Source organism: Notolabrus celidotus, chromosome 1 (assembly GCF_009762535.1).
Source record: "Notolabrus celidotus isolate fNotCel1 chromosome 1, fNotCel1.pri, whole genome shotgun sequence".
NCBI lineage: Eukaryota > Metazoa > Chordata > Actinopteri > Labriformes > Labridae > Notolabrus > Notolabrus celidotus.
Window position 1 is genome coordinate 17,392,161 of NC_048272.1, and position 21,833 is coordinate 17,413,993.

Consider the following 21,833-nt stretch of genomic DNA (forward strand, 5'->3'; position numbering starts at 1 on the left):
TTGTATTTTCTGTATTTTATATGAATTTTACTGCTTTAAGTTTTATAGTGAAAAACAATTCAGTTCTCAATTACACATGTCCTTGAAATACAACCTTTTAGATGTAAAAGGTTGTATTTAACGGATATTTCTTTTTAGCCTGACAGCTTTTGCCCAGAAATGGTTTCCTGTCAGTCTGTTGATACATCACTTTAGTCCAGACTGAATTATCTGGACTGCAATTTATAATACAGACTTTTTTCTTGACAACGTGATCTGTATCCAACTCACTTTAATGATCCCAGCTTTTTGTCACTTTGAAGTTTAAATTTGTCAACTCGACTCAAGAGTTTCCGCTACTGTTGCATTGTAGTAAATTTGTAAAAATCTTAAAATTTATGACCAAATATGTAAAAATCTAAATTCTATCAAGTAAACCAAAGTAAAAAAGACTGTAGTTGGTGGTGGTTTACGTTGTTAGCATTAAAGCTGCTGTTGGTATTCATGGAGTAAACATCTTTTCAGAGAGAGGGACTCTGATTGTCAACACTGCCCCTCCCAACCAGATTTCCTCTTAGCCCCCCAACACAGATCGGCGTGTGCAGTCATGATAGTGTCGGACTCATAACTAATCGGAGGACGTAGTGGGGGCCGCCCCTTAACCAATCAGGACAGAGGATTGGAGATTAGCTATAATTGGTCCGTCATAACGGGAACGATGGGAATAATAACATTGCTTGATACAGAGGCATTGAAAAATGCTGAGATTTCGCAATAGTCTCAAATTACTCAATTTACCGATGAGTACCGATGGGCATTATGATCTTTTCTCCAAACCCAGTAGAAAAAAAGAAAGGATTTTTACACCATTCCTACCAACAGCAGTTTTAACATCATCATGTTAGCGTTTGCAATGCAAGCACTTTAGCATGGGGTGACCACATAAAACACTAACATATCCCAGTTTTGGTCAATCCCTGTCCTGGTTTTAACCATTAACTGTATTCAGAATAGTGCAAGCAACGCTTGCGCAGAAAGGACCTGGCTAGTAAAGCCACGAGGAATATACCAAAACAATGCTGCATGCTTGCAACACTGATTTGTCTGTATATATGTCAATCATTATTGTTGCCACGGCTTTTGCTATTTCAACCAATAGGAAAACTGTAAAAATGAAAATGAAAGGTCGAATCTGATTTGTCAGCACACGTGTCAATCACTCTCCACTTGCGGCGCTGTTGCATTGTTAGCTCGGCTCATCAGACAGGACCAGGACCAGCTGTGTGCCTGCGTCACGTCAGGAAGGAAAGCGTCATGCTGGAGAGGAAGTCAGCGTTTTGGAGAGCTCCAGGTGAGTTACAGCTTCCTTTAAAGTACTGGCAACAAGTTTGCTGAGTTTTGCACTTAGTGGAAATGCAGACATACAAAGTCGTATTAAAAAGAGCAAACACAAATGTTTGGTTTTATGTTTAAACAACAGGCTGAAGTTAAGATACACTGAGGTGAGTTTGCATGAACAATAAAGTGTCCCGATAAGGAGGTTTCCCCTACTTTAGTATTCAGTATTCACATTTAACTCCCTTATTGAGCAGCCAGCATGGCCATTTTTCTTTCTTTCTAATTTCACTTAATATTTTATTCTCATGAGACTGAGGTTCACCTTTATGACACCAGACTGCTCCAGGCACAAATTCCAGCTCTAATCTCAACGCCGAATTATCTCAGTGTCTCAGCTTCATCTATTGCAGTGTATACGCTCAACATGAAGCAATCACAAAATACCCTGTGGCGGAAAAATTAGAGCCTATCAAAACTCTTCAGTCTGGCCTTCCAGCAGAAGCAGAAACAAATGAGCTTGGTAGGAAAGAGGGTTCATAAAAAGGCAGGATGCTTTTGTGATGCAGCATCCCTGAGTCATCTGCTGGTGCTGCTCTAATCGTTGGTAATGCACTGAACACGGCCTGGCTGCTATGTCAAGGGTAATGCCAAAGGCAATGAAATGGTTCATCCACCTTGAAGGGGAGTCTGGCTGCTTTTAGCTGCAGAGGTTTTGGCAACACTCCCAGAAGGTTTAATAAGTGTAATGGTGCAACTGGCAACCGCACCGGTGTCCTGTTGTTACTTTTCATTAACAAATGTTGCACCGTTAAATCAGTTGGCGGACTGTTCGAGGACACTTGATTTGTCTAGGGCTTGGGCAGTTGAGGTGGTATGAAGAAATTATGCTGTTTTGTAAAGTTAAAGCACGGACTGTATCAATAATGGGCGTGGCCACCGTGACGTCTCTTACTGGTGTGTCGACTGTATTTTTAAAGGGTTGTTCGTCATTGGTCTGCCGCCATGTTGGTTTTCTGGAACCAGAGGTGACCTGTAGAAACCATAGACTGTATAATGGACAGCGTCACTCCGCCTTTTCCCATTGTATGGTTTTGAAGCCAAAATGTCCCATTCGAGAACTCTGCCATCTTGTACATTTTCTGCAACCAGTCTGTGCAGTAGGGAATTTGTGTGTTTCCACGGTAACAAGCTCCGCCCTACAGCATACCGTCCCGAGGACCTACAGAGTTTCTCTCTACAGCAGCTGTCAATCAAAGCAAACCCGGATGTAAAACCCAATTTTCTAACCTCTAATAACTAACCAAAAATAAACTTTTCAGAAAAAAGAGGCCTTGAACACAAAACAGTCAAATAATACCTACATATCATCACAGCATATGGATGTGAGAAACATTTGTACGATGTGTATTACATTTTTAAAGTTTGACTTCAGCCCCATTAAAATGAATGCGAGAGACAGAGTTTTTGACCTGTACTGCAGCCAGCCACCAGGGGGAGCAGTTTTTGTGGCAGCCTCACTTCGAGCCGAGCGAGATGACGTCCATTTTATATACAGTCTATGGTAGAAACATGGTGATGCAAGATGGCGGCCTCAGTGGAAGTGGACCCGATCCTTATATAGATATAAAAGTTTCATTCTAAGTCAACGAAAACAACATATTTAGGCACTAATTTAAACACACCTTGGAATCTTACATTGCTACCAAGCCTGTTCTACTAAATCAATCAATCAATCAATCAATCAATCAATCAATCAATCAATCAATCAATATTTATTTGTATAGCACCAAATCATAAAAAATGTTATCTCAAGACGCTTTTACAAGCAGAGCAGGTCTAGACCGTACTCTATGTTAAGTTATTAACAAAGACCCAACATCAAGACAGGATAAGAATCAGCCTGATCTTATCTTAATCCACCATGAGCATTGCACCTCACAGCATTTAGCTAGTTACAGCGGCGAGGAAACACTTCCTTTTAACAGGCCGAAACCTTGAGCAGAACCAGACTCATGTTAGACAGCCATCTGCCTCGCCAATAATGCTGAATACTACACACTGTACCTTTTGGTGAGTATATACATTCAGACACCATACATGTAAAATTAATAGAAAACATAGCTGTAGACATGTTTAATACTGCTGTAAATTTGAGCCTTTTAACATGCGGCCAAATGGGGATTGACTCACTTTTGGAGCCATCCTCTTGTGGCCACTTGAGGAACTGCAGTTTTTGGTACTTCCACATTGGCGTCATTTCTGTGTCCAGTAGGTTTCCTCTTGAGTTCAATGGCTTTTTTCTCATCCCACTCAAAAGTCCAAACCATCTTCCTGCTGAATAACAACCCTGAGATCTTTTATCTGCTTATCTTAATCGTTAGTTTAAGAGGATTATGTTTTGTTTATGGCACACTGCCTCACATCTCCATAAAAAAAAAACACACAAGATTTTACAAACCAGAATAGATTTCCATTGAGAAAGCTGCAGTGGTGATGTGAGGCAGCTCTCCTCGGCTGTCCAGTATAGAAAGTGAGGCCGTCTATTGATTTCAGATGGCAGAACGAGACTTCATTAAGTCAATTTAATTAAATGTGAGGAGCTTATTTGTTGAGTGGAAAGGGCATCAAAAGCAGCAGCAGCACATTTTCAGACATTTTATTTGAGTTCCTCTTTTTGTCTTTTATTTTGCAGATAATAAAACAGAGGAGGCTGCAGCTAAGGCTAATTCTGAGGCGCATAAAACATGAATACATGGTAAGACATTGAGCTGCCTGTTTAATCAGCGGGCAGCATCATGTTAGGTTTGATGCCCCTCTACAACATACCGCTTGACTTTTACATTTGATGTTTAATTAGCTGACTCTATAATCTCCTTAATGAGGCAGCAGCAGAGATCTGTCACTCCTGCAGAGTATCCCACCTTCTGCTCTCTTCTAAATTATTCAGGAGTTGCATGTTAGACGCCTGTAAACAAGAACAGGAGGAACTGGTTTCCTTTTTTATGCTGCTGCTGCTGCCGCTGCTGAATCTGCTGCTGCTTCACATCAACTGCTGCTGTAAAGAAAAAAAAAGAAAAAAACAACAACTTCCCATCTGTGTTCTGACTATACTGCAGCAAAACCAGCCCGAGCAGACCGGTAACACCCCCTCACCCATCCTCCCCTCTCCTCCTCCTCCCTCCTTCTATCCTCTCTGGTCCTCACACCTCACTGCACACTCAGGTTCCTGCAGAGTTCCTGCAGCAGAGAGGCACAGGAACTAAAACCGAGCTCTGTGAGAGCCACTGCAGACTGCTGGTTACCATCTTCACCTCTCCACTCATCGATTCCCCCTGCTCTCTCGCTCCGCCCTCCCTCCCTTCCTTTCCCTTCCCTTCCTCTCCAGCTCCCTCTCTTCCTCCTTTTTCCTCCTGCGCCTAATTCTCAAAGCTCAGCACTCCCTGCCTCCCTGTGCTGAGGGGAAAAGTGATAGAGCAAGAAAGGAAAGAGGAGGTGGAGGAGGAGCGGTGTTGTTAGTGCGCCACAGAAAACTACCCCCCTCCCTCTCATACCCAATTGATGACAAGGAAGGTTTTTATTGAGTCACTCCTAAGCCAATGATAGAACAGTGCCGGGAAATACAGCAGAGGAACTGCACCGGCTCTGATGCTTGTGCTGATTTCACTGTGTAGAATAATGTTAATCTGTGAGAGTGTTTCTTTGATCTGAACACACCTCTGCAGCATCAGGGGAAGTCTTGTTTGCTTCTTGGACAGGTGAAACTGGGACTTACACCAGCACTGAGATGTCTTTTAAAAGTGGGATGAACCAAAGTGCAGATTTTTAAAACATCTTTCTTCTTCTCTTCTTCCTGAGGCTCTTCTCTGCGTCCACTCCTTGTTCAGGAGGCAGCACATCTCCGTCCGAGGTAAGCAGCATTTCCTCCTCTCCTGCCGTCCTCAACTGCTTCATCAGATAATGGGTCTGTTCTGCGTGCCGGCTTGTCACAGAGGCACCTAGCCTCATTACACTGTTCCATCTGAATGAGAGGAGAGGAGAGGAAAAAAAACTCTGCAGAGAGAGAGAAAGAGAGAATAAATGGCTCTGGGGTAATTAGAGCAGACAGTGTTAGCCAGCCGCCTCTTCTTTTAATGCAGAGAGTCTTAAAGTAAACGCAAATTTGACAGAGATGAACTTTTACAGCATGCAGGTGAGTCCTCATGGCTGGTGCGTAGTGCTGCAGTATAATGTTACATAGCAAACATAAACGTGTGTGTGTGAGGGTGGAACCTGAGATGGGGATTTCTTCCACTGTGGAAAAAAGAAGAGTAACGCAGATTTTAAAGGTTGCTTGTGATTTAGAAAAGAAGAAACTGATTAAAAGTGAAAGATACATTATTTTATTTATACATGAGATTTATATCTTCTTAAACATGAATGGAAATCAATACTATCAAGTTGATTTAAGCTGAAATTGAACTAATTCTCACGTCTCTTCGTCAGTATTTTCTCTCTGAGGCGTTTTCTTCACAGTGTGTCAGTCTTTAAATGGATGATGAGAGTCAGCTCACTGTCATACAGTAAAAGCTCTGAGGGAGTGTGTGTGTGTGTGTGTGTGTGTGTGTGTGTGTGTGTGTGTGTGTGTGTGCGCGCGCGCGTGTGTGTGTGTGTGTATGTGTGTGTGTGTGTGTGTGTGTGCGTGCAAAGTCAAATCTGCTGAGCTAGCAGGAGTTAAGGGTCCACGTAAGAGTCTGCAGAGCTCACTGTATTTATGGGAAACTGTGTAGCCTAAATAAAGGTTAGACTAGTAAATATATAAAAGCATTAAAAACCTTTATTTTGTAGAATTTCAGTGGAATACCTCCTGAACTGGCTGTATTGGACGCTGGTTGTCTCATTAACCTGCATTTTAATGTTGCGCATTGGCCTCTAATGGACACTGATTACACTTGTGCTTGAATTAGTTTTTTTTTCAGTCATTTTTGCATCTCATTCTCTCATTTTTGTGCCTCTCACACTTCTCTCTTGTGAAATCATCTCTTATTGATCCCAAGTATGTGTTTTCAGTCTCACATTAAGGTATTAATACTCCTGTATGCCCCTGTGCTGATTATGATGCAGTGGTGTGAGCAGATCAGGCGATGCAGTGAGTTCTTTAGTCCCTCGGGATGTTTTGAGTACATGACGGGGACACTCCTGAGTGTGTGAGCCAAATGAGGACTTCCTTTTGGCATCAGCAGAGGTGAATCGAGGGGTGTGTAGCTGCAGTATGTCTGTACTTACACACAGATACACTCATACTGACTCATGCAGCCTCTCAGTCCTACATAAGGCTGTATGCACCTGCTGTGGTGCAGTTTGTGCTGCATTAGTGTCAAAGAGGTCTGAAGTGATATGTTTGTGTTGAGTAGTTAATGTAAAGACTGTACTGTAGATGTTCATCCTTGAAGATCATAACTTCAGTGTACACTTCGAATGCCATTACTGATGTTTCTAATCACCAGAGAGGGAGCATTTTCAGGAAATACTACAACTTAATGCAATCAGATGAAGCATATTAAAACTGTATCAAAGATTCTCTCTCTCTCCCTCTCGCTCCCTCATTTTGTATCCAAAGTTGTTTCTTCTTGCTGAATTTGCTGTAAGCAAGACACACTGAGAGGATAAATCATGCTGCACAGTGTTGCAGTCTGTGCTTGGAGTCTACTGATGAAGTCAGCATTACAGTTTTTTAGATGAGACTGTCTTTAGCAGAGCTACAGTCATCTGTTTCCACGATGAATGCCTCCCACTCCCACATGTGTGTTTTAGTAATGCTAGTGGTGTGAGGCTGTACGAATGCTGTAGACACGGTAAGACACCTGGGTCGTTCCAAGGCTTTGCTCCGAACTGAAAACAAGACAAACACGAACCGGATGACTGCTAAGAAATGTTGCACCGACACGCATGGTACCACAAAAGAAGAATTAGTCATCAGTTACGCATTAACATTCCCATTTGACTCCACTGCAGTATGTGTTTACTGCTTATAAGCAAATGTTAGCATGTAGCAACGGATAGTTGTGTAAATTAGAATCCTGTCAGGGTGAGTCAAGACCACAATCCGAATCAATTCACAGTTATCCTGCTTATTACCCGGCTATCCACGAAAGTTATAAACAAATCAACACAAATATTGATTTACAGACCATTACACTAAATTAAAAATGATATGTAAGTACAGACTCTGATTCCACAGTTGGAGAGCTCACAACAGATTCTAATCCGCATTCTTGCAGCACCAGCGAACATCAAATTTAACATTTCAATTTACAGTAACATTAAAACATCAGCATGCTAATACAATAATCATTTAACTGAACAGTACCATTGAAGGTTATGCTTGACAAGGGGAACAGGACTAATGCAGGAATATGTCTGGCCTGCGTTTTTGTTTTAATTAGTCACGTCAATGTGAACATTTTAAATAACAGTCAAACATTAGCCTGCTCATTTGTTATGATTCACATTAAATTTAACATTTTCTTTGTTGGACAAGGTGAGTGCGTCTTCTCCAAGAATATAAATATTAACTTTAGTCCTCATTCAGCTCACTTTCTTGAGAGCTTTCCAGTTGACACACCTTTAAAAATAAAGATAAAGAATATCACAACTTTTAACACTAGCGCTATTATCACTATCGCTCTTGGTTTAATTTTCTTTGTAGTGATCAGTAACTTGTAGATGCACTCATCAGCTCTGCTGTCGTTGCCTGGTTTGAAGGACCGGATCCAACATTAAAATGTCTATGTTGTTTAGCCTAGAATTTAGCATGCTAACGGACACTGATGATTTTGCATGTCAACAAGCAGAAGTAAAATGTGTTGGAACATTTCTCCGGTGCTTGATTTGATATGACGTGTGTGATCTGGTTGTTTCTAGTGTTGCTCTTGCTATTCAGAATGAATTACTGTTGTCAAGGGGTTTTGACCAATCAGAATCTAGTATTTAACACAGTCAGAAGATTAGTAAGAAAGTTAATAAACTACAATAATGGACAGCGTATGCACATCACCATTTTTAACACAATCATTTAAGCATAATCCCCTTGATGGTTTTCTTGACTTTAGCGTTTAGCTCAAACCAAATTTGTGCAGATGCACAGATGAGCTAGCACAACTAGCAGGTTTATAGCTTAGCTTTTTCCAAAAACTGCACTTCTTGGAGTGGCCACTTGAAGCTTGCTGCAAAAGTGAGTAAATCTCAACAGCACCCCAATGTTACAGCAGAATCAAGAAGTTTGTTTTATGAACAATATTGTGTGCTACATCCTGATGCTGTTAACTACTAAGATAAAGTTTAAAATAAATAGACAGACGACAGAGGCTATAGTCCTCGTCACAGAGGTTGCCAGTTTCGACTCCCGGCTGTGACAATTTGCTTGGTCTTCCCCCACTCTCTACTCCCCTAGTTTTCTGTCTCTCTCAAGCTGTCCTATCACTAAAGGCAAAACAAAGTTACTGAGTTAAGTTACTTTTTGTGGAGCAGAGAGGAGACACTTATGGAACGTGTCATGGTACTTCCTGTAGAAACATGATCATTGACTTAGAGTGGGTTTAGCTCGTGGGTTTGAATCAGCTCTAGGGGGCACAGGCTGAATACAGTGCAAGAGCTTCCTGTGGAATCACAGGGTCAGCCTTTTGAGTCCAAACCCATCATGTCAGCTAATGTCAGCTAATGTCAGCTAACATCACAAACAGATTGATTCTGTGGCTGTGGTGACTGTCTTACAAGACATCCTGATGTATTAGCCTTGGATAAAGATGATACAACTTTTTTAACTAAGCAATTTCCAACCCACTGTTTCCCTCCAGCCGAAAAGTGGTCACTTCTGGCTCCAAGGAACCAGCTTGGTGAAGGGCACAATGCCAGACTTGAGGCTTCAGGAGGGCAATCCATAAATCGATGTGTAGTCTCACAGTGACTTTTCTGCCTTTTATGCAGTCTTATATTCAGTCTACTCAATTGAATCAGTAATGGTACTGACTGATAGAAGCCTCATGGATGTATCATTACCTCATAGTGGGAATATTTGCAAGTGTTTGAAATCTGAATACAGTATCAGTAAAGGCACATAGCGTGTGCAAAACTGACATTCTGGAATACTTTCCTCACCATTTCTTCCTTATAACGGGGTTTGCATTTGTATCTTCATGTGGAGTTCACTTTGATATAATTTGTCCCCTGTAGTTCCAGTCAGAACAAGCAGCAAAGGAGTGTGTAGATTACATCACTCAAAACTGCCTACATTCAAGCAGGAGATGCAAGCTTTTCACCAGCAGGGGACAGTCTTTCAACCTGCATTTACCCTGACTGTGTTTAAATATTTCATAGACGTTCTTTCAGTTGTATGGAGGCCTCTTTGAGCTCCTTTAAGTTTCCACATTAAAGCCCCTCCTGAGGAGAAGTGAGCACGCCTGGAGGACTTCTGCTGCTTGATGGTTCATGAAATGGGATTCTGTGGTGCAGCCTATAATCCCGTCCTCACTAAACTAAGCTCTTCTTTCACGGGCTGTCAGGTGCATCGATGGACACAGAGCGCACAGTTGATGTTTTCAATTTGTACTCTGCACCCACTAATACTACAGTGTACAAAGTGTGATCCGAGTTCACATAATGACGCCTCGTGATGCGTTTGTGTTGAGAGACATTTTGACATCCATCACAGGGATGTCAGGGGAGATGTGTTGAGGACTTTAGACATCCCTCTGAAAGTTGCTGAGCGGATGTCTGCTGGTGCTGCAGTGCGTTTTCTGTTGGATAGAAACCATCAGCACAACACTCGTCAGCCTGAGGACACACTAGATTTGTTTAACCTGCCTGGAAGAGATGAGTATCATTAAAAGCCAGAGAAAGTGGACCTCTAGCTCTTTTTACTTCAACTGTAATCAATCTGCTGTCAGATGCTGGCAAAGACGGAGCATTTAGTGGATGATTTATAGAGATAATTACAACAGATGTTGATACGAGACCATCAGAGGCTTTCTGTGAGGAAAGATAGGAGCTTCAGCAGGTCAAACGCAGGAGCAGATCCAGAGAAGTGCCCAGGGGTGGCATGGGCCCATCTTGAAATGCAATCGCCAAATAGAGGCCACCTCTAAGTCAGAGGAGGGACCTGACTGTAGCTTTTGGGGGGATTTTGATGCTTTTATTACTACCTTATACTGTGATGTTGAAGATTTACATGTTAAGAGGAAAGAGGAATGGTACTTTATTAATCCCCAAGGGGGAAATTCAATTTTTCCACTTGTGTTATTTTTTGGTCACGCTACACACACAGTTTGGTGTACATACACACATACATTTTGTTCTGCACAAACATGCAGTGAACATGCACTTAGGGAGAGATGTCAGAGTGAGGATGCTTCTATCAACCAGCACACCCCAAGCAGTTGGGGGTTCGGTGCCTTGCTCAAGGGCACCTCGGTAGTGCCCAGGCAAATGAACCAGCACCTCTCCAGCCACCAGTCCACTTGCCAAACTTTGTCCATCCTGGGACTCGAACCGGCGACCCGCCGATTGCCAAGCGAAGCTATGGCTATATAGCTATGGACTAAGCTACAGCTGCCTAAAAAAGCTAGCATGTTAACATTCTGAACTACCTCTTCAAATAAAAAGAAATATAGACCTAGGAATATAACTTTTTTCCATTCTTTGATGTTTGTAGATATTAGAATAGATGATACAGAGATGTGTGTGTGTGTGCCCACAAACCCAATGCCACCCTAGTACAGGAGCTTGTCCAGGCATTATTGACTGTGGTGGACGTATGCGGTGAACATCATTTACTCATACTGTATCCACTAATTTTTTTTTTTTTTTGAATATGATATTTAAGTATCATACAGATGTTTTATTCCTGTGTATTTTTTTTTTAACTTGAAAAAGTAATGCTACAGAGTTGTGTATGTAAAATGTATTTCCTTCATTCTAAACAATTCTAAACAAAATAAGATAGATGTTTGTCCAAAGTTACAATTTAAAGCAAACTCCTGCACAACAACAATGAAAAATACATGTAGTGGCAATGTGTCTGTACCCTGTGTTGCCAATAAATGTGTTTTTAACATTAGTATAAAGAAAGTCAATGCCGTTTTTGGATTGATTCCTCTTCTACACACTTCTTCTACATAAATGTGAAAGCTGTTTCTCTACAGTTTAAAGTACCACAAAAGGACAATGTTCTACATTTAATAGCAAAGAAAGCTACCAGCAATGTGTTGCAACTTAGTGCAAATAGTTGATTTTAACATTAGTCCAGCCTATAAAACTGCAGAGCATCCCATCATAGTTTAGGAATTTTGGTGGGCATCCGTGGTGACCAATCAGATTTCAAAGTGCCCTGTGCACCCCCTGTGCACCTTTCTGGTCACACCTCTGCCTCTTCATAAATCAGTGCTCTAGTTGTGCCACTGTGGTCAAATAGGACCCATCCTCCCCTGATCATATCTGCTCTGTAACTAACAGAGGAGATAATGAAGTTAGATGGAAAACACAATAAGTCATGGGGGGGAGTGACGGAGCCAAGAAAGATTTAAAAAGAATGAAGTCTGCAGCAGTCTGATGGTAAATTGATTTCAACATCGCCAAAAATCAACCAGCAACTTTTAGGATAACTAAACAATTAGATAATTTCAAGTAAAAAATACAATTACCAATTTATCTCAAACTGTTTGTCCTACATCTTGATTTTTCTTCATTCAATATCATTAAAAGTGATTTTTTTTGTTTTGTTTAGACCTCTCAAATTCAAGCATGATATTTGCAAATTTCACGTGAGGCTCAGTACTTTGAACATTTTATGTCTGACAACTTGTGGACCAAACAGTTGAGTGATTTATCAAGAAAACAATCAGCAAGTGAATTGATCATTTTAATTATTATTTAAGTTCAATCGAGAAAATATCTTTTTTTTTTACTTCTCAAGAGTTTGATGTCAATATCTGACCGCTGAAGTGATAATACTCAATATTTGTGTAAACATTCGATCACATGACTCCTCGTATTATCTGAGATGCAGATCAAACAAATTTATAACTGTCACTGTCTTGACTCTTTAGTGTGAACAGTATCAGCTCTGTGTCCGTTTCTATGGTCCGTAACTTTCCTGCTTTGATTCACTTTAATCATCGTTATCATCAGCATCTCCATGCAGCAAAAGAAGCTGTTATAAATCTACTGCACACCGCTCTGCAGACAGATAGAGAATGTATAATATTATCTCACATTAGAGGAATAATTTATGTGTTTACTATTATGGTAACATTGTATATTACTATAGTGCACTTGTGTGCTACTTACCTCAGTCAAGACTACAGCGTGCCCCACCTCTGCAGTCTCATGAGAGGAGGATCAATACTTTTCAGCAGATCAACTCCAGAGCTGGGTGAATTCATATATTTAAAAACCAGAATAAACAGGAGCTGGGTGTGTGTGCTGTATGTGTGTGGGTGTATCTGTCCATATACTGTGACTCAAATAAGCTAAAATCTGGGTATAATTGTGAGGGGATAAAAGAGAATAATCACATGTTATATTTGGTGGAAACCAATTAAACCACAGCCCTATCTGCCTTTGGGGTTTTGTGGTTCATTGGTGGAAGAAGTATTGATTACATTTGCACAAAGCAGCTGCATCTGATCAGGTGTAAACATGTGAAAATATACACACATCAATCTAAATTACATTTTTAATATTAGTACAAAAACTACAATCATATTTTCCATGACTGCAACTTTCTAAAGTTATGTTTCTGGGCATTTGTTGTATAGGAAAGCTGGAATGAGACAGGAAATGTGGGGAGTGGAGAATGGGGGAAGACATGCAACAAACAGTAGAGGCCGGGAATTGAACCTGCGACCACTGCGATGGGGACTACAGCCTCTTTAAATGGGGCGCGTGCTTGGTCTGCTAGACTGCGTGTTTTGCAACTTTATGCGCAATTTGATCAGTTAGGTTGTATTGTTGTATTTTCATCCGTTAGGTTGTATTTTTGTAAATCTGCTAGCATGTGTAGGACGACGTGAGCATTTCATACCCCAACAGTTTCCTGTCTGTGAGTAACAACAAACTGATTCCGTCCTTACTCTCCTAGTTTTTTAAGTTAACCTAACCAGGTGATTAATGAAGGCTTTACTTACTTTTGCTATCACCCAGAACCAGGAAGGACATTTAGTGTCGGTGGCAACAATGCAGACTGCTAACTCCAGCAATGTGGATGTCAGCCTTGTAGAGAAACTGTGTTGCCACAGAGGCAGGATTATGAATCAAATGAAGATAACTCTCTGAGCTGTAATGATTGTGGTGTTAGTGTTTTAGCAGAAAGTAAGCTACTTCTATCATGTCTTCAGCTAGCAGGTAGCTGCTAGCTAGCTAGCTGTTGTTGTCATTCCCCAACTAACTAAAAGTGAATCCGTGTCACAATATTTAACCCTAGGAGTGCTTCAAAATATTGTGTAAATCCAGAAATGCTTCTTGTGGTGACTTTCATTTGGATGCGTGGGTTACTGTGATGTCTGTAGATTTTGTATACGTTTGTTACAACACAGCTAAATCAGCCTTCTGTGTATTTTGAAAGTTTTTATCTCATGTGAAGTCAGTTATATACCCAAGATAATATGATCTCAATTTATTTTATTCTATTTTTTTTTTTAATCCAAATCCTTCAACGCCTGCGATGGACTTTCCAGCCCAGCACATTACAAAGGATTCAACAGAGCTCAAAGTAATCAGTGCAGTAAGAAAACAGTATGTCCTTCTAAATGTGTCTATGCTGGTAGATAATTCAAGTAGCATAAATGTAAACACCAAGGAACAGAAGAAAAAAGGAAGTTTGACTTCAGTGTACTGTTCTCAAACTCAAGTTCCCTCTCCTCCTGATAAGAGGAATCTTGTTGACACTAATAAAGTGCATCAACAGATACCATCTTGAATGCAGGGCAGGGGTATCCAAAGTTTTCGGCCCACGACCCCCCAAAAGACTTGCGACCCCAACTGTCCCTCAAAGTGATTAAATGTTGCTTTATACTTATTGTTAACTCTAACCCTAACCTGAGTAGTCATCTGGCAACAAAGAAAAGCAGAAAACTAATGAGAAAAATTGTGTTTGCAAGGTTCTATTGTAAATATAATTACTGGTTTTGTTGATATATTAACAATAATGGGTAAAATATGAAATTTCAGATTACTAAAAAAAATAAAGACGCTTTCTTGAAGAAATCTTGTGGCCCCCCACTACTGACTCACGACCACCCACTTTGAGAACCCCAGCTGTAGGGATGACTTTCTTTCGTGTGCTGCAATGTGCATGAAACCTCCCACAAGAATGCAGAGCCACTGTACTGATAATGGTAACCTCTGTATGTTAAAGACTGGATCTCTAGTGCCCTCAGCTGGTCATTGTGAGTCCCACACCTTAAGATGATGAATGCAGAGGCCTGAAATTAGAAAATAACAACATAAGATATAATTCGTTTTTTAACTAAAGTCTAATTTCTTGACTAAAACGACAGAAAAAAACAGATCTGTCCTCTTTGTTTGAGGCTTGATGCAGCAAACAGAGCTGTTTCCCAGGATCTGCTGATAAAGGACTCTCTTCATGATGCCAATTTGTCTTCTCCTCTCCCAGCACCAAGCCCTGACAGATTTAGAAATTTGCTGGAGCAGAGAGCCGGAGATGCCCAGAGTGACGTATCTGCTTCTTGTATTCATCGCTGTTCTTTGGACCTTAGAGACTTAAATTATACAGCCTCAAAGTTTTTATATCCACTTCACTTTATGTCTGTTTTAATAAGGCACGGAGGATTGTAAGAAAGTGAGTGCTCGCTGTTTAATTAGCCAGCCTCTTCAATAAAATCTGATGGTTCTGAGGCCGGAGGAAAAGAGGAGAAAATATGGGAAGTCGTTGCAAAAAGATCAGATAATTACAGACCGAACTTGTGTCCCTGCTGGCTGCTCTTTACTCAGTGTTTCTCCGCCATGTTGCCCCAGATCGGTGCAGTAAGGCAACACATCCGTCACTGTTAGGGGAATGCATTCCCTCCTCCTCCTACTCCCTCCTCCTCCTCCTCCTCCTCCTCCTTCTTGTATGTTTCTAAATGTCACTCTCTACCGGCCTGATGCTCACTCCTAAATGCACCAATATCTCGTGCGAGTCGGTCAGGCTATTTTCAGCACCATGAGAAAGAAAAAAATAGTGTTTAGAGTTCGTTTGGACGTGCATATGTGTATGTTTGTGCAAGAAGAAAAGGTACAAGGTGTTTTAGTGCCTAATATCCAAGTGTTGGTCAAATCGAAGAAACCTTAAAGGACAAAAGTGGAAAAGATTCTTTGAGTGATAAGCCTTGTAGAATCTGTTTGAAGCAAGAAGGAACATATTGCACCATGAACTCCAGAGAAGCAATTCATCTAATGATTTTGATGGGTTACAGTTGATTCAACATAGAGCAATTTATACGCTAAACTGCAAAAATGCCCCCAAAGTGCCTTGTTTTGGTTTCTGTAGCGTGTAAGTATGAAGACAAATCATCAGAGAGTATCAAATTGTTGACTTTCTTTTATCTGCTTATCTTCCCAGCCTTTAAGTCCAGTTTTTTGATGATTTGACGACCACAGAGAGATATTTGTGGGCGTTATAATGGTTGCAGTATTTTTCCTTTAAGCTAACGTACAATAATGATGTCACAGGGGAAATTTAGTCAAAACATATAATGCCTTTCATTGCTTTTGTTGTTTATACCCTAGTGAGTAGAATTGTTTTCCATTCGTTTCATAATGTCAGTTTGGAAATACACTGTAGCCTAATGTGTTTTGTACTGTTTCACAGTGACCAGGTTTACAGACCTTTAGTTTAAGTGATGATTGTCGTCATCTAACCATAGACTGTATAAAGAATGCATGTAGAATCTGTGACGTCACCCATCTGTTTCTGAAGCGCTGTTTTGAGGCCAATCTTCGGCGGGAGCCATATTGGAAATGCTGAACTTAACCAAACACAGTGTGAGATATGAGGCGGGCTTTGAGCCTCCTAGCCAACAGCTACAGTGTTCCCGCCCGTCAGTAAAGTCAGCTGTGCCTCTCGTAATGGAAAACTCGTAATTTCAATATCTTTGAAATTGCCTCGTTATGAAGAAAATCACCTTCCCTTCAGTGTGTGCTAATAGAGATATGAGCTATCCAGACTACACTTGTGTTTATATCTGCTATAAAGATTGTCTTTTTTGAATTTGTGTCTACATGGTTTCCGGTACTTCCAGAGCTAGCCTAAAGTGGACACTCGATGAACTGCAGTTTTTAACACTTCCGCATTGGCTTCAATTCTCGCAGCCAGAGGTTGCCGCTTGAATCCAAAGTATCTCTAAGAGACCCATTTGTATTTGTGTGTGTGTGTGTGGATACTTTAAAAAGTTCATCTCTCTTGCTTTGGTTTGGAATGGCAACCTTTTCTCCATGGTAGAGTTCAAAGGGAGATGGCTGAACTAAAGGGTTTTGTTAGCTGTATATCTCACCCAGTTAGCCACAGCCTCCAGACTGGACCATTTAAAACCCAAACTATTCGCCCATTCTGCTCTCTCTCTTTTCATTTCAACACATTCACATCAAATACTCTGCATTCATGCCTTGCTTTCCTTAATAACCCTTCTAAATCTCAAATGGTTTGGTTTCGCTTTTCTTTGTATCATTGCAGAAAAAGTGATTGTATATGACTGAGCACTAACCACATACACTGGATCATAGACCATCTTTAAACGCCTCAGAAAGAAAAGCACAGGTGTAAATAATTCAATTATGATGTCTAAATTTAATTCTGCTGCCTCAGCTGAAGCTTTTGTGTAGCTGGCTCGCTGTAGCACTGTCATGGTTTACTGGGACACATAAAGAGAACAGAGGCATGGTTAAAGTTATGTAATGATCTGTGTTCTTTCAACTATCCAAAGTAAAGATGTTGGTGCAAATCACAGTCTGAACTGATGCTTTAAATATTTATGGATGAAATGTCTTGCCCCCTGAGAAAACTGGGACAGCCCTGGTGTTGTTTTCAGCCCCTTCATCAGCCTGATCTTCAGCAGTATTGAAATATTTGAAGTATTGCAATAGATAAATTAATGGAGACATTCAAAACTTCAACTGCACTGAAAAGTTGATGCTCTAAATCAGATATGAAGAGGCCTTTGACATAGCTTTTTACCTCCATGGTTGACCAGCTGAATCTTGCATCTTGCATGTAATAATTTGTTTCAACTGCCCAGTGCCTGTCTCGTTGTCCCATCACCCAGCACCAACGTCATCATTCTTGTGTCGCTTCTCTTTTGTTTACACTCATAACTTTACCACGCGCAGAGCACTCTATACTTGCATCGGTCAACCTCACTGATGTGCTAGAAAACATTGTAAAGGCAGAAAGAAGATTAAACATGCTAGACTTTCTGTCGGGGTCATGAAGTGTCCCAGACGACCTTGATTGTTGTTCACTAGGACACACTACACGGGACAAGATGATTGATTCTGGGGGCAGACTGGTCCCAAAACCCCATGTTTGCCAGACTGGCTTATAATCATTAGTATAGTCTGACCTCGGCATCTGTGTTAGTCATGTTTTCCCATGCAGTTCCTCTTCTATTCTGTTAATCCAGTAAAAAGTGCTGCAGGAGACTGCATAACAACAAATCAACAAAGCTGTCAATCAATCATCTTTTTAACATCAAATAACTTATCAAAACTAAACTGAATGTGCACTTTAACACTTGCACATAAATCAGCATAATAGGAATGAACTGCTTTGACAGAAAGCATTCTTGAAAATAATATATTTGATGTATATCTTAATTTTTCTAGATTGATACATGTTCCATCTGTTAACATGGAGGAGGCAGGCTTTAAAACCTATACTGTAGCAAACCACCAGGGGGAGCTGTAAAAGTGTCGGCTTCAAGCGGGTTGCTATACTAGCAGTACTTACTGATTTGGCCAAAATTCAGTATGCAGTATGTGACCAAGAGCAAAATCTGCAGTATGCCAAAACTACCCGGATGTCGTACTGATTCAGGAAAATTTCACAGTATGCATTGGACCAGTCTCCCTCGTGTCCTGTTTCCCACAATGCACAGCGCAAACGTTCTGCTTTTTCTTTTTTCTTTTTTTTTAACACTCATTTATAAGGTGCTGTGAAAATTATTAAATTCCATGTAAACCACTTCTTAACATTTTAAATCATAAGTGATGCTAAAGAAGTAGTTTCACGATCAGCTTTGTCGTTTCACTTTCCAAAACTGGAAATCCGGCAATGCCTGTCCTAGTATACTGCAGAACAGATCGAACAGAACAGTCATACTACATACTACCATCAAACGCAGTATGCAGTATGCAGTATGCAGTGTGCATACAGCATACTACATTCATAGGTTGTATGTATCAGACGGTTTCGAAAACAGCCTTAAGGCTGATTTATACTTCTGCGTTGAATCAACGGCGTAGCCTACGCCGGGGGTCCGCGTAGCTCCCGTACCTACGCCGAGACCTACGCACGTAGCTGACGTACACCTCCTCCAAAACGTAACTCCCCGTAGAGCCGACGCGGACCGCAAGCTCTGTGATTGGACCGCTCGGCGGCTTTGTCATTCCCGCATTTACAGCACTTCCAGGATCCCGGACATCGGCCGCACATCGGCCGTGTATTTCATCTCCTCCTCTCTATTCTTCATGTAATCATGTCTGTATGATAAACAGCAACACGTATCATCTGTAGATTAACATAAAACGCTCTGAATCGCTGTGGAAAAGTAAACAGAGATCGTAGCGGGACCGGAAGCAGGCCGCGGCTATCAGAGAGACCGCACTGCCCTCAGGCGTTTCGGCGGAGAATTGCTGCGCGACACAGACACACCGACGCACAAGTATGTGGTGCTCATGTCTGCGTCAGCCCCTGCTGCGTAGGGGAGACGCAGAAGTATAAATCAGCCTTTAGTCTTTGCCTCAGTTTGCCCAACCCTTCAAAAAAAAAAAAGATCTGCCCCTTCCTCAGCAGAGGTCAAGTTATTCCAAACATTATACCGTCATTAGCTCCACCTGTGCTTTTCCTGTTTGAATGAAGTTTGATATGAAAGAGGATTTCCAGCTCTAAACCATGTGAGATTAAAAATGTATGACATAAAAATTAAAGTCATCACTTATGTAGACCTCCACGGGTTCCCTGTGGTTCAGAAGTTCAAGGGACTCCGCTAAAACAACAATATGCTGTTTTCAGGTCCAGCTCTTTCATCATCCTCAGTCAATTTTTAATCCAAAAATCATTCATCTTTAAAAGAATTGTCTGTATCCTGGCTAATTATTTATCTTCTCTCTATTTCCAGCATTGTCTTTTTATTTTTTTCCAACATGACTCAGCCTCTGTTGACTCAGCAGTTCTGGTAACTGCTTTGTTTGCTTTGTTAAACTATTTTTAGTCGAAATCCTTCAAATTCATTCCAGTTTTGAGCAGGATGAGTCTTTACTCCCTTAATCCTGCTGACATTGACTGATGTCACAGCCCTGCTGTCCTTTACTCAGCAGACAGACAGACACTGTAGCATCATCATGGCAGTAACTGAGTTATAGTGAAAAGCTGCTGTCAAAGCACAAGAGTTTGTCTTTGACAGACATCCACCCACTCAATAAACTAAAAAAAAAAGATCCACTTGGCATTTGCAGACACACATATATACACAATGGCAAACACACACAAACAAATGCAGAGCTTTACCCTGTTGAACCAACTGCTTCTTTCAAGGCACACAAACACTGCAGCTGATGCACAGAGCCAACGACAGCCATATGGTGCGTTTTGTTTCCTGTTGTTGACGGTGCAGTATAATGGGCCAGAGTAGAACTGTGGGTGGGTAAGTGTGTGTGTGTGTGTAGGTCGGTAAGTGTGTGTGTGTGTGTGTGTGTGGGAGAGAAAGAGGGAGGCAGAGAAAAAGGCAGGAAAGAATTAAGTAAAAGATAAAAGGAAAGAGGAGAGGAGCAAATGAGGCATGGGAGAAAATGGAGGAAGAGTGTGTGCAGCTGACTGTCGGACAAACTGCCTTTAGCTTAGTGTTTCTCCGTTACACCCCTGCATTGCAGCACTCCCTGCAGGAGCTGAGTGAGTGCAGACTTGTCCACATCCCCTCTGCCGCCTCAGAGGAGACAAATTATCTCGATCAAAGTGTCCCGGCACACTTTGGCACCAGCTGTTCTCTGCATATGTTTGTTATCGGGGGCTTTGATAGCCGCTTGTGTCGCTCTTATTGACGTCCAAGTGCAGCACAGTACTCAGGCCTGAATAAGCCATTATGAAAGGAAAGACTGGTAAAAAACGGAGAGAGAGAGCCTTACTCATTCATAGATTCAGGTAAAGGCTGGAGTATCCCACAATGCACTGGGAGTCCAAGTCAACCATTCTGTCGTACTATTAATGCTTTGGCTGCACTGTGACCTTGCACTGGAGTCTGCCAGGCATCAAAGCTGCTGAGTCATGAAAGAGTAATGATCCATCGAATCTGGTGGAGAACATTAGCTGATTACAGCTGGAGACCACATCCAGAATAATGAAGAGGCGTATTTTCAGAGAGCCGTTTCATTTCTGTAGCTGTGCGTTTATCTCGATAAATAAACCTGTCTGCTGGCTGTTCATCACATTTTAATTATTAGTAAAAGGAAAATGAATTAAACCTAGATAGTGGTTTTCTAGTCTTCTGACCTCTCTAAGCTCTTTTAAACTACATGCCACCTTCACTCATTGACACATATTATTCACACACTGATAGCAGAGGCTGCAGCTCACAGTTTTCAGTCACATAACCAGCGTGGAAGCTTGGAGAGAAAAGGGAGCATAGCAAAATGGTGGCCTCCATTGGACACTCTGAGGAACTGCAGCACTGGCTTTTTATCTGTCCATACCTTCAGAATGGGGCTCACTTCATCCCCTCACAACCACCGAAAAACAGAGAAACTTCAAGTTTTGGGCACTCGTGACCCTCATACAGCATCCACGACACTATTTTGGTCCTAAATAGAACTTCACTCCAGTAATGCTTACAAAGATATCGTGGAGAATCCTTCCCATTATACTGCAGCTAGGATGAAAGCTTACATAAGTTCAGACAGCTATATGTACACTACCGTTCAAAAGTTTGGGGTCACTTAGAAATTTCCTTATTTTTGAAAGAAAAGTACTGCTTTTTTCAATGAAGATAACATTAAATTAATCAGAAATACACTCTATACATTGTTAATGTGGTAAATGACTATTCTAGCTGCAAACATCTGGTTTTTAATGGAATATCTACATAGGTGTATAGAGGCCCATTTCCAGCAACCATTACTCCAGTGTTCTAATGGTACAATGTGTTTGCTAATTGCGTTAGAAAGCTAATGGATGATTAGAAACACCTTCAAAACCCTTGTGCAGTTACGTTAGCACAGCTGAAAACGGTTTTGCTGGTTAGAGAAGCTATAAAACTGGCCTTTCTTTGAGCTAGTTG

At 41.2% G+C, this 21,833-nt stretch overlaps 1 protein-coding gene across 1 annotated transcript in view; it reads left to right on the plus strand.

Annotated features, from left to right (window-relative positions):
- The first annotated feature begins 1,252 nt into the window (after positions 1 to 1,252).
- Positions 1,253 to 21,833, plus strand: part of LOC117816019 (synaptotagmin-2-like) — a 44,141-nt gene continuing 23,560 nt past the window's right edge. Inside the window, 2 exon segments of the mRNA XM_034688080.1 lie at positions 1,253 to 1,330; positions 5,173 to 5,224. The gene's annotated coding sequence lies outside the window, so the exon portion shown is untranslated.